Raw genomic sequence first — 14278 nt, 5'->3', positions numbered from 1 at the left:
AGTGAAGAAAGCATGGTGTGAAGTTGGTGACCTGCACGTCAAATAGAGGCTTGATTCTGTGTAAGATAAGGCAAAAGCCCAGGGTAATTGCAGGGGCAGAATCCATGTTTCCTATCAGGAGGAGAGGGCATAATTGGGAACTAGTGGCTGAGAAGAGTGGCATTCAATCCTCTTCCATTCTCTCTTCCCTCTGGTTCTTATCCTATAGACTGGGTCAGGTTATAGTCTATTAAGTGATATGCATTGCTTTGTCATTTGGGGTCCAGTGAAGAGAGCACAAGTTCTGTATTCACAAGATCCAAATTCAAATACTGCCTCTGACCTGCAGAAACTTCAATAAGTCACAACTTCCCTAGGCTTCGACTAGAACAATCCCCTTTAGATTTTATCACCACTTTTTTCCACTCATTTTACACTCTAAACAAAACAAACCATTCTGGACCCTCCCTGACACTATGCCCAAGTCATTTGATCCCTATTTTTGGAATGGCCTTTCTTCTCCTCTCTCTGTGTTGAATTCCTATACATTCTTTAAAGCAGAAGTTCTCAATGTTTGTTCTGGTAGACCCCCGTTGGTCTGTAAGACCCTTTCAGGGGTTCCCAGAGTCAAAACTCTTTTTTATAATAATATTAAATGTTTCTAAAGTGGTAAATATCAATAATTATAACCAAACTTGAGCAAAATCTCTTTGAGGGGGATGGCATCAACAATTTTGAAAGCTATAAAGGAGTTCTGAGATCAAGTTTCTAAAACTACTGCCTTAAGCATAGCTCAGATGTTACCTCCATTCCATTTAGTCTTCGAATAGCACCTCATTCTGTAACTTTATAAGTCAATTATAATGTGATATTGTATCACATTATAATTGGTACATTACAGATAATTATCTTATATAACATATAATTAAGTATATAATACATTTAATTATGCTTTAAATGTAAAAGTGAATTGTAATTATTATATGTATAAGTATATAAACAATATATATTTTATTTATAATTTTATCCTTTAAAAATATTTTTATGATGTCTATATATGTATTTCTAGAAAGAAAGACCCATATAAATATATAGAGAGAGTTGAATCTATGTCTCCTGACCCCAACTTGAGAGTTCTTTCTATTATACTATATTTCTGTTTCTCCAATCCACAAAGATTCATCAAATTTAACAATCTAGGATAGAAGATGTAACAGATGTAATCTAGGATGTAAATAGAGGATGTAATCTATCCTAGATTGTATTCACATATATATTCATATATATTCACCTATATGCATCTATAAAAACATAACACATACATACACATATACATTATATATAAAACATACATATATGCATACACACACAAAACTTGAGGTCAGGAAACCAATTCACATCTTGCCTCTGATGTTGGTTTTCCAGCTGTGAGTTAACTTTTGTGCCTTTCAGTTTTTTCACCTATAAAATGGTATCTATATCACCAGCCCTACAAGGTTAGAAGAAAAGTATTTTGCAGAATTTAAAGTATTATACAGGGTGCCCCAAATGTCTTGTGGCAGTTTCAAGCTTTAATAACCTAAATCTGCCCCTAAGACGTTTGAGATATCCTGTATAAATATAAGCTTTTATTATTTCACATAGTAATCTGCACACAGTAGATAATTAAAATTTATTTGTTGAATGAATTAATTCAGGAATAAATAGATAGTAAGTTCTCTAACCACTAGAGCTCTCTTTCACAGTGTCTATTCTTGAAGACTTTCCTGATTGTAGTTTCTTTTTGTTTGTTTTTTTTTTAACTCTTAGTTTGTGTCTTAGAATCAATACTATGTACTGGTTCCAAGGCAGAAGAGCAGTAAGGTAAGGGCTAGGGCCTGTGTTGGCAAAGATGTGGCACACGTGCTCAGGAGGCATGGAGGAGGCTACTCTGTCCCCCCTCTCCACGGTGCCCAAGGGCATTTTTTGCATGCCCCACCTCTCTGCCAGCTGCCCAATATGAGTATTTCCTCCCTCTCCTCTCTGGGGTGATGCAGTGGGAGCTCACAAGCAGCTTGAAGTTGAGGTTTGGGCACACAATCTCAAAAAGCTTCACCAACACTGGGCTAGGCACTTGGGGTCAAGTGACTTGCCCAGGGTCACAGAGCTAGGAAGACCACATTTGAACCCTGGACCTCCCATCTCTAGGTCTGAACTGAACTTTTCCAGGTCTAGCAGATGTTCTGCTAGCTTTGGCTTTGAGAATCCTTTCTATATTTGAGAATTCATTCTATAATGGGATATCAAGGTTTCTCAAAGCTAATATCGACACAACAAATGCTCTGGAAAGTCTTATCAAAAATACTTGAAAGAAAGGACTTCAAGTATGGACCCAGTGATGGATAGGCTGGATAATTTATATAAAGCGCAAAAATGAAAATGATGACAATAACAATAGCCAGCAGTCATAGTAACAACAACCAATAATGATAGTTAACATTTATATAGAGTTTTAAGGTTTGCAAAGCACTTTATAAATATCATCTCATTTGGTCCTCAAAACAACTCTGAGGTAGATATTATCTCCATTTTACAGACGAAGAAACTGAGGTTAAGTGTCTTGCCCAGAGTCGCATAATTAGTGCCTGAGACTAGACTTAATCCCATGTATTCAGGTCCGGCGCTTAATCCACTGCACCATCTAACTAGAATAGAGAAAAAGAGGGCAGAGAGAGTTCTCTGTTCCCCCTTTAAAATGGTAGGGAGAGAGCACAGGTGCTGATGGATAGCAGCGATGGACAATGGTTGCTTGGAAATACCACTCTGACAGACTGGAGCCAGGTGATCACAAGGCAGCAGGTAGCTGGAGAATAGGAGCGGCCACTTGCTTTCCGATAGAAAACCACAAAAACTCAGGAGCATTTCCAGCCCCCTCGCCAGTCCCTCCCCTGCTGCTTTGCCTCTGCTAGACCCCACAGTTTAGCTAGAGGGGAGAACAGCAGCTCAGAGTCAGAGGTAAGGGGATCCAGCTTATTGTCACCACGGATCGGGAAGGCTGTCTTTAATGATGAGGCTGCTGCAATATTATTGCAACAACCAGCAACCCACATGTTCGATTACAACAGGTTGAGCCACCAGCCTGCTCCCCTGTGCCAGGTCTAAGGGAAAGGAGAGAGGAAGGGGAAAAAAATCCAATGCCTCGCACTGAGAGTAGCCAGACTTCCTGCCCGGTACATACCAGGGCCCTGGCTCGGATCAGGTTAGGGACAGGAGAGCCCCATCTGAGTCTTTTTCTTGGGTCATGAGTCGCTGCTTTCTTTTGTATGTTCCCTATTAGATCCTCAGGGGCTCTGAAGGGCTCCTGTCTCCACTCTGGACTTGGGATCTGACCTGGAGTCTGCCAGACCGGTGTTGCAAGTTTCGAAGCCCAATCCTCTGCCTAGTCTCCAGGGGGAAGCCGGAAGGGAGCCGACTTTCAGGTAAGTTGAAATATCTCCTGCTGGCTTTGCTCACTCATGTGGAGCTGGATTGTGATTGGCAGGAAAGAAAGCTTTGGACCACTAAGACAGGCCCTCCTTTGAGTTCCTGGAGGGACGGGAATCCAGAAATCGGGTACCACCAAGGAAGGGAGAGGGGGAGGATGCGTGTGAGGCGAGCCCTTAGGAATGATGAGTTCACGCTTTGTATTTTTTTTTCTGGTGTCCTTATCTTATGATGCAACCTAGGGGAAATTTGCTCACTTCTCTGTAACACAATCCATCTTCAAGATTCCTCCCAGCCTTTCTTACTGATAACTCCAAAATTCCCACCACAAGGGAAGAGGGTAGGAATGTCTTCCCCCCAACCCCATTTCACCAATACTCAGTGGACCCAATGGGGGCTTAAAAAACACCCCCTGGGCTAAACCTGTGAAGTTTACATTTCAGCAGTTTCCTTTCAACAGACTTGGTTCAGACCGAGTTCAGGTGGGAATGAGATTCTGAGCCTCCAGCCTTGACATCTTCTAGTTCCATTTAACCTTTGAGAGTGGGGGAGAAACCACTTACGATTCTTAGAAAAGGTCTTGGAAGGTGTGAAAGGTTCCTTTCTTTTTATTTGCCTTTTCTGAGCCAGGGGTGGGGAGATGAATAGGAAAGGTAGAAGCGATCAGCTCTAACTTCAGTAAGCAGTCACCAGCTTCAATGGCAATGTGCAAATTACTGATTTTTATTGGACACTTTGGGGAATATGATTGTGTGTCAGGAAATGAAAGAGAATGTCCACACTTATAAAATTCTATGGAAAATCAATGGAGTGCTTAAGTATATTCTTCTTCAGTCATTTGAGTAAAAGACTATTCTCCAGGCAACTAGAAAGGGTTTTTAGAGAGGAGGCGGCCACCACCATGAGGAGAGCATTCAGGGCCTGCCTTAAAGGTCACACTGATGTTTGCTGCTAAACTCATCCACTTAGGGAAATACAGTGCGCAGGATCTGCAGGGTGTGAAATGAAGAATGCCAGGGCAGTGCCAAGTGGCTGACTGGGGTTTTTTAGCATTAATTATTAACGGCATCACTACAGGGTCTCTTTACATGGTACCCTTCAGGGTCTAGGCAAGTTCTTTTTACCTGTATTTTTGTGCCCCAAATTCACAGATTCCAGCTGCTACTTAGCTGCATATTCCCTCCTTCTTTCCCTCCATTCTTCAAATCACCCCCCAACCCCTGCCCCCAGCCTGAAAACATAAAGACAAGAAAGCTGGAGGGTCAGTTCCAGAGACATGAAAGTATTCCACAGAGGAGAAAGAAGTAAAATTGGTTTCCTTTTTTATTTTAGCTAAAGAACTCCTTATTATATATCTAGGTAAACACACACACACACACAACATATATAGTAAAAATATATGTGCATATATGTACCTTTTGCACTGTGTCTGGGTGTATCTATAGTTATATGTATTTATGTACATATATTATAATATTTAGACATATTTCGTGTAAATAGATCTATACATATAGTATAAATTTGGTCATATAAATTTCTTTACATATAAAATGTTATTACCATATGTATATATTTTACACATTTATAATACATGAATGTGTTTATGTATTTATATGATAAAATAAATGCAATATAATATATATTTACACTTTTATAATATATGATTATGTATTTAGTCATAATATAATGATACACAATCTATTTCTACTATAATATAAATATATTAACATACTTTTATATATACAACATGATATATTTTAATATATTAATACTTTAGCATGTGTCTATATTTACATACAATATGCCATTATATAATCTTTATACATTTATAACAAATATTTTATACTTCTATAACATAATTATAGCTATATATTTATACATTTACAATATATTGACATTATAATATGTATTGATTATAATATAATTTACATGTATGTTTATATATGTAGATATATATATATATATAATGTGTTATATAATATAAATATATGCGTATATTTTCCCTCTGACAATTGACTGACACCAAACCCCGTTGGCACTTCTAAATTGAAATCAATTTCTTGGCTTTATAAGTAATGTAATGTACATTACTATACAATTATACAATATTTAGTGAGGATATCAGAGCTAATATACTTTCAGCCTCCCCAGGATCATAGCATGTCAGTATTGCTAGAACTGTTGTATATATCATGTATGTACCTAGTTATTCACACGCTATCTCTTCTACTACATATTTTCAAAGACCTCCTCAAGAGTGGGGACTAGCACAGTGTCTGGCTAAATAAACAGATATTAAGCACTTAATAATTGTTTGTTGATGAACTGACCTGAAGGTATAGGAAGGTATTATGATGTTAGATGTAAATGGAATATTTCACCAGAGTATACAATTTTAAAAATTCAAAGTTAAACTAATTAAATTCTTTATCATAATATAGCATTTTATTCAACAAATTGGAAAGAAAGTTTAAATTTAACTAAACTTAAGTTCAACACACACACACACACACACACACACACACACACACATATATATATATAATATGGTAGTTTTTCATGTGATGAAATTAAAATGCAAGATCACTCTTTTGAAGCATCACACTGTGCCTGGCTAAAAAAAAATAAATAAAAAATAAAAAAGCATTGGCCCCAGGCATCAGGAGTCCTGAGTCCTGGCTGAGTAACTTAAACTCTATGAGACTCGGTTTCCTCATTTGTTAAAGGAAAATAATAATGCTTAAATTACCTATCCTACAGGGTTGTTGTAAGAACAGTGTTATGTAAACCTTTAAGCACTAAGTACAGAATTAATATTATTGCTGAAATTGGATTTTAGAACTTGGATTTTAGAACTACAAAGGATTTTAGAATATAAAATAATGTTAGAGTTTCAAGTGATCTGAGAGGATAAAATTCTACAGTTGGAAGAGATCTTGGGCTGGGCCTGAATAAAAACAGAATATTATACATACAAATACAAAACCAGAATATTGTAACATCGAATTTTAGTACATCAAGGAACCTCAGCATAATAGAATAGAAATGATTCCGGAGGCTGCTATCTAAATTTTCACGATCAGCCATTTAGAATGTTAGAGCTAGAAAGTGTCTTAATGCTCAGCATCCTCCTTTAAGAGAAATGAAAACAGACCCCAGAGACGGGAACTGACCTACTGAAGGTCACACATCAAATTAGCAGAAAAACTGGGCCTAGAAGCTCAGTCCCCTTGACTTTGTTTACATCATGCATGTCATTGGTGTATCTAGGAGCTGCTTTTACCCATATGTCTTTAGTATGAAGCAGAAGGGAAAACAAACAAACAAACAAAAAAACAAAGACTCTTCCCCTAGCCTTCAAGATCCTTGTTCCTCAAGATAAGCAAAGCAGATTTCCTCAGATAAACAATCCTTTTTCAAAGGAGTCTACATTTAAGGTCCCTTCTGGCTGCCACATTCTATGTTCTAAAAGACCATCCTCTCAACATGCTATAGTTTAAAGTCCCCTCGAACCTTAACACTCTGTGGGTCCTAATGTCTTATGTTCTTTTTGACTCTGACACTAATTACTCCCATTGGCATTACTCTCTAACGCTTACAAAGACCTTTCCATAAAGCAATCCTCTGATGAAGGTAAGGCAAGGAAGAGCGAAAGGTAATATTTATTAGTAAATGTATAAACAACTCTACACTGAGAAAGGGACCCTCAGTTCTAGTCTCAGACATTCATCTAATTCGATGTATGACTGTGAGCAACTCATTGCTTTTTTTCTTGGTTGTAGTTTCCAATTCCTTAAGAATTGGGGAGAAGGGATGTAGTAGTGGGGAGGGCAAAAAAAAAAAAAAAGGAAAATCTTATGTATATTTCAGCAAGGCACCCTAATGTCTGGATCATCTCTGGGGGACACTTCAAAATAAATACAAAATCAAAATGAACTCTTCTCAAAGACTATAAGGGGCCAAAACTTAGGCCCATCCTATATGATAGGCAAAATGAGAACAAATAAACAAAGAGGAAATGTAAGAATTATAAGGAGAGTACAGAAATTCAAATATAATTTTGATAAACTCCTTGGTCCTCAAATTTGCCAATAGAAGAATTCTTTAAAATGAATCCAAGTTATGTGTTTTGGACTACCTAGTATGTTCATTCCTTGTTATTCAGGATTCAAAGGGGGGGAAAAACTGAAAAAAACCATGTGGGTATTGAGTTGTTGGGAAATGAAAGATCTTATAGTTTTGAATTGTGCTACATAACTCATCCCAAAGATAAAGTATGATATAGTCCAGTTTTGATCTTTATTGATAAACACATTTTTATCCATACACACACACCCCAAAATATGACTATAGCTAGTTTTTACATATATGTGTGAAGTACTTTATACATATTATATCATTTTATTCTCAGCACAACTCTAGGAGAGAAATGCTACTATTATCACCATTTGACAGAGGAGGAAACTGAGGCAGGCAGGTTAAATAAACTTTGCTAGTGTCACACAGCTACAAAGTGTTGGAGGAGTCTAACTCAGATCTTAGTGACTCCAGGTCCAGGGCTTTATCATATACATGTCCTGTTGTACTAATTAACTCTACACATTAGGCAATATACAAGAATGGAAATTTTTAAAAGAAGAGAAAAATATCAAACTGTATTTTCAAGTAATTTTTAAAACAGCATAAATACCCTTTCTGACCTCATTAAAATTTATTAATCATTCCTTTATGATTAAGTATTATCATTAATTATTTAATGAATGCAATTTATAATTGGATATATAACTTTTTAAACCTCAGTTTAACACTTTAGAATACAAGGATTTGAAGTTCTGGTCCTAAATTCAGTTAATTTTGATACTTGGTTTTAATGACTTGGTTGAAAGGGGTATCTCACAAAAGGAGGCTGATCAAAATGAAAGACAAGCTTTATTGGCTGTACTTTCTAAATCATGGTATTTATTTTTCAATCCCACTCCGTGGAGATTTTTGTTTAAATTTAGCTACTAAACATCCATCTTACCTGATAGTAATCGGTCGTTCTTGAAATCTAATTGGAAAAGGTTGCTTTTTTTTACCTTTTTAATAAATGAGATTAAAACCCAGTAAAACTCTTTATTTTGAAGATCTTTAAATATTAGAAAATTATGTTTCCAAACTTTTAAAGAGTGATATATGAGAATTTTTTAACTTACATCATTTTTGGTAACAAAAGCTTAATTTTTTTTTAAGTCTTCATACTTTATCTAAAATCGTGTGACCCAATATATAAAAGGGTGAAATTGATCATTAACAATGTGAATATAAATCCATATTTCAAATAATCTTCATAATAACTTCAATTTCTTGGCAGATCTGATTAGATGGCGATTGTTCTTACGCTGGACTGTGGCTAATGAAGAGCTTATACTAGGGGCAGAAGTGTCATTTCTGCTATTTTCTTGCTATTCACTTATGCTCATGCTATTAGTATTATTTTCAATCTGAAAAATTTCTTTGTGGGAATCTTCTTAAGCCAGTGGGCCATTTTGTGTAGGCTAGTTTAATTAAAACCAGATAACACAATCCTTAAATCCCCTCAATAAGCATATACAAACTGCAGTACATCAAAATCCCCAACAGCAAACAAAAGAGTGAGGGTGTCACTGAAAAGTCCTCCCCTTCTGCCAGGATACCGCTCATGCCATCTCTGATATGTGACTGTCAATTAATCAACCAAAAAAGCATTTATTAAGCAACTCCCAAGCACCAAGCCCTGGGTTAGAATGTGAGGTTGTTGTTGAGTCGTTTTAGTCCATATTCAACTCCCTATGACCCCATTTGAGGTTTCTTTGGCAAAGATACTGGAGTGGTTTTCCATTTCCTTCTCCACCTCATTTGACAGATGAGGAAATAGAGGCAAACAGGTTGAAATGACTTGCTTGGGGTCACGCAACTAGTAAGTGTCTGGGGCCAGGTTTGAACTTATGAAGAAGAATCTTCCTGGCTTCAAGCTGGGGACTGTATCCATTGCAACACCTAGCTGCCCAAGGCATTAAGGAGGCAAAGAAAAAAAAAATGGGGCCTGTCCTCAAGGAGTTTACCAAAAAAAATAATAAAAGGCTGAATAAAAAACAAGGAATTCTGAGCTGGAGGTGGATATTCCCTTATTAGTGCAGATCGTAGCCCCTTACTGACTTAGTGGATGGCTTTCAGAAACTGTGTGAATGGAAAATCTTGGAAAACCTCGGAGTCAACCTGGTGATGAGGCACTCTGAACCTAATTATACTGATCCTTAAATGAGAGACATATAAGTCATTACCAAACCCCATATTTTAATCCTTTGGGACCCAAAAGAACTTTCCAAAGCTTGCCTTTGGCTGATTTAGCCCTCATGAACCCATTGAGCAGAGCCTTTAAGAACAATTAATTTTAAGAACAAATTAAGAACAAATTTAAGATCAATTTTAAGAACAAATTTAAGAACAATAAAGAACAAAAAATTTAAGAACAATTTGGTTTCTAAGCAGGAACCTTATGGAGAGGTGATGCCTGGGCCAACGTTTCTCCAACACCATGGGCATTAATTCTTTCTCTTCAGAACTTATCCAACTTCTAAGCAGCAGTTTGAGTTGGCACTTGAACCCAGGTCCTCCAACTATATTCAGCCTTCTTCCCATGGCCAAAAAATAAAGTTCCTTTGTTATGAAACAATGTCTGGTAAAGATAACAGTTCAAGAAAAATGCAATGAGACTGGTGCTAAATTAGTCATAGACTTCACCATAAGAAACAATGGAAAAATTGATTTAAAAAAAGTGGAAAGAACTATACCAGATAATGAATAGTGAAATGAGTAGAACAAGAACATTAGACACAGTCACAGAACTAATGCTAAATGAATGAACTGAGAATGTTATCTCCAGAAAACAAACGAAAATATAAAATATGAAAAAAATTGTATGACCATGTTGTCCTCTATGATGATATCCTGTGTGTTATGGAGAGCATGGGGAGAGGTTGGGACACTAGTGGGTGGGATCTATTATGTAGGTGTGAAGAAAAGTAAGTTAAACATATAATAGATTTGTGATTTCACTTGTATAATATCTTCTTTTTCTTTATTTATATATGGAAATACTTGTTTTTTAGATTTTTAAATATTTGGAATAATAATTAGGAAGAAAAAAAGAAAATACTAAAAAAAGAAAATCTAAAAATAAATCAGTCCTAGAATATTGGCCTTTAGAACGTGGAATGGTTAGCGCTGAGAGGAAGCTTAGGACATGTGATATGAGAGCATTGAACATAGAATGTCAGTGCTAGAAGGAAGCACAGAACAAAGAATGTTGGACTGTAGGATCATAGAGTTTGGAGATGATCTAACCCCAGCCTCTTGGAAGTAAAAATGGAGGCCTAAGTCAAAGGAGTGCTAGAGCTCGCTCATATAGGTTTTGTGAAAGGTGATTGTTAAATTTTCAGTGTGAGTGCATACACCCTGAAAATCAGAAAACACTACAAATCAAGACTCAATTTATTGATTAAGTTGTTCATCTAGATTTAAGAGAGTGATGGCAAAAATGTGCAGCTGAATTTTAAAATTACCTTCTCGGTATGTTTTTCCCTTGGAGAACTGGCTGTTAAACATTTATCAACACCCCTGTGCCCAAAACTGATGGAGAACTGGTCAATGACCCCATGAGTTAGTGATAGGATTGAAACTGTTAGAACCAGACACCCCAATACACCCCTCCTCAACTCTGTCATCCAGGCCCCAGCTCCCTTTGTCTCCATGGCCACCCCAGCCGGGCCTCTGTTCCTGAGAGTCCTGCCTCAGCTTTAGATGGCCTCCCGTTCCCCGAATCTCTTCCCAACGGGGCCTGAATGCCCAGCTCCCTCAGCCCCACTTCTCTGAGCCAAAGCTCACTTTCTCTGGCTGGCCTGGAAATGACCCTGCTGGGTAGCTAAACTCCAGGACACTTCCTCTAACCTCTTACATCACTGGTAGGGATTGGGGATCTGAAACAGAGCGTGACTCAAGGGAGAAACGAGCCCAATTTGACTCGTATCCAGGAACAAAACTTCCAAGTAAGCAGGTATTATTTTCTCTTATCATTTTACCTTACCCTCTTTACACACGTCATTTGTAAATAATATGTCAGAGTTCTATGTTATTATTGTTGGCAGAACCCTTTTTCCCCCGACGCCGGAATAATAGCTAACATTTAGACGAAGCTTTAACGTTTGCAAAGTATTTTACACATTTAATCTCAACTGATCCACGCAGCAGCCCTTTAAGCTGGATGCTGTTATTATCCCCATTTTGCAGATGGAGAAATTAAACTTGGAAGACTTTGCCTAAGATCATACAACTTACTTAGTATCCAAGGGAACATGCAAACTCCAGGCTTCCTGAATGCCAGTCCATCACTCTGCACACTAGGTCACCTACTTGTCCTAAACTGGAAAGAATAAAGGGAAAGGAGGCAATGCAAGAATTGTTTTTCCTTTTTCACATTTGGAAGAGGCATATGCATGATCTTAATCAAACACAGGCTCTCTGACTGTCTAGGACGGTCGCTCACAGCCGTGTTTCTGGGAGCATAAGAGGGCACTGAGGCTGCCTCTCTGGGATGTTAGCTGGGAGTGAAATTTCTCTGAGGATACACCTGAGAAGGGGGGTCTGGGGAAAGGAAGAAATTGTCTACAGCAAACAGGTGATAGACATGAAAAATAAATAAATGTGAGTTGGCTCTCTCTCTTGGGATATCACCCAACAAACTATCTCCCTGTGTAGCCTCACTGAGATGATTTGTATGAGGGACGGACCTTGAATGTTATATCCCAACACACTGTGTAACCCGAGACTCAGACCTTACTCACAAGAATGTAAATAGGTCTTGCTTTGTCTTTCTGATGGTACAATCTTGGCCATTGACACCTGTATTTTGTGTTATTGAATTTAACGTGTCATTGGTTGTTCAGTCATTTTTCAGTTGTGGCCAAAATGATTTTGTTATGGTGGTTGTTTTTCTTGTCATGCCCACTTCTCAGTGACCTCATTTGGGGTTTTCTTGGCAGAAATATTGGAGTGATTTGCCACCTCCTTCTCCAACTCATTTTACAGAGGAGGAAACTGAGGCAAACAGGATTAAGTGCCTTGCACTGAGTCACACAGCTAAATAAATATCTGAGGCCAGATTTGAACTTAGGAAGATGAGTTTTCCTGATTTTTGGCCCACTGACCTGTAAGTTTTATTAGACGATCACGATAATAACTGAAATGTAAACAGCTAAGATTTACAAAGCACTTCATAGCCAATATTGATATTATGGCCATTTTCAGCTGAAGAGACTGAGACTAGAAGAGGTTAGTGTTTGAGACAGGATTCTGAGGCTAGATCTCTCCTGACTCCAAGGTGTTAACACTGAGATAGGGGCAGCGAAAAGAGCATTAAGACACTTTAAAGTTTACCTCAAATGCCATCTTGTCCTTAAAGTCTTCCCTGATTCATCGTATAGGGAATGATCTTTCTCCAAGCTGACTTCACACAGCACTTTGCACCTTTCTGGTTTGCTTTGAAAGTATTTAGTTCTAATTTTATAGTTGTCTGGGTATTACAGATTCCCTTTTTAAAAATTAATTTATTTCTTTAGAATATTTTCCATGGTTACATAATTCATGTTTTCTCCCTTCCCTCTTCCTGCCCCCCTCCCTGAGCCGATGGGTAATTCCTCTGGGTTATACATGTATCACTGTTCAGAACCTATTTCCATATTATCAATATTTGCAATAGAGTGATTATTTAAAATAAAAATCCCCAATCATATACCCATCAAACCACATGATTGATCATGGGTTTTTCTTAAGCGATTCTGCTCCCACAGTTCTTCCTCTGAATGTGGAAAGTGTTCTTTCTCATATGTCCCTCAGAATTGTCCTGGGTCATTGTGTTGCTGCTAGAAGAGAAGTCTATTATGTTCAATTATGTCACAGCTTATCAGTTTACAGAGTCCCTTTTGTAATGTAAGATTGGTCCACATGAGATGTCTTGCTTAAAGTTTGTTTCTTCATTAGGGCCAAGAAAGAAATCTGCATACAAAAGGCACTTAATAAGTATTTATCCAATTACACTGGTTTAAATTGGTAGTCTGAAGACCCAAGTTTATGTTCCTGCTATGACATTTATTAGGGATGAGAATATAGGACAACCCCATGTAGGACTTCAACTCTCTGAACCTGTTCTTTTTCTTCATATGCAAAATCCCATCAGGATGTTGTGAGCTTAAAATGAGAAAATATAAAGCAGTTTGAAAAAGTTGAAACAAAATAGGTTATTCTGTTGTTTTTCAGTTGTGTCAAACTCTTTATTGACCAGGTTTTCTTGACAAAAATACTGGAGTGGTTTGTCATTTTTTTCTTTAGCTCATTTTACAGAGGAGGAAATTGAGGCAGAGTGAAGTGACTTGCCAATGGACAAACAGCTATGGACATACAGTCATACCTTGTTAATTGTACTTCTTTTTTTCCCCCTTACCTTCCATCTTAGAATAAATACAAGGCAGAAGAGTGGTAAGGGTGGGCAATGGGAGTTAAGTGACTTACCCAGGGTCACAGAGCTAGGAAGTGTCTGAGGTCAGATTTGAACCTAGGACTTCCCATCTCTAGGCCTGGCTCTCAATTCACTGAGTCATCCAACTAACTTCCCCTTTATTGAGCTTCTGAACAGATATTATGTGTTTTACAAATTGAAAGCTTATCAGAGATACTAAGTCTCTTAGCACCAAATGATTTCATCTGTTTCCAGAGAGAGAGAGAGAGAGAGAGAGAGAGAGAGAGAGAGAGAGAGAGAGAGAGA

Source organism: Gracilinanus agilis, chromosome 3 (genome assembly GCF_016433145.1).
Source record: "Gracilinanus agilis isolate LMUSP501 chromosome 3, AgileGrace, whole genome shotgun sequence".
NCBI classification, from domain to species: Eukaryota; Metazoa; Chordata; class Mammalia; order Didelphimorphia; family Didelphidae; genus Gracilinanus; species Gracilinanus agilis.
This window is presented reverse-complemented; position numbering follows the sequence as displayed.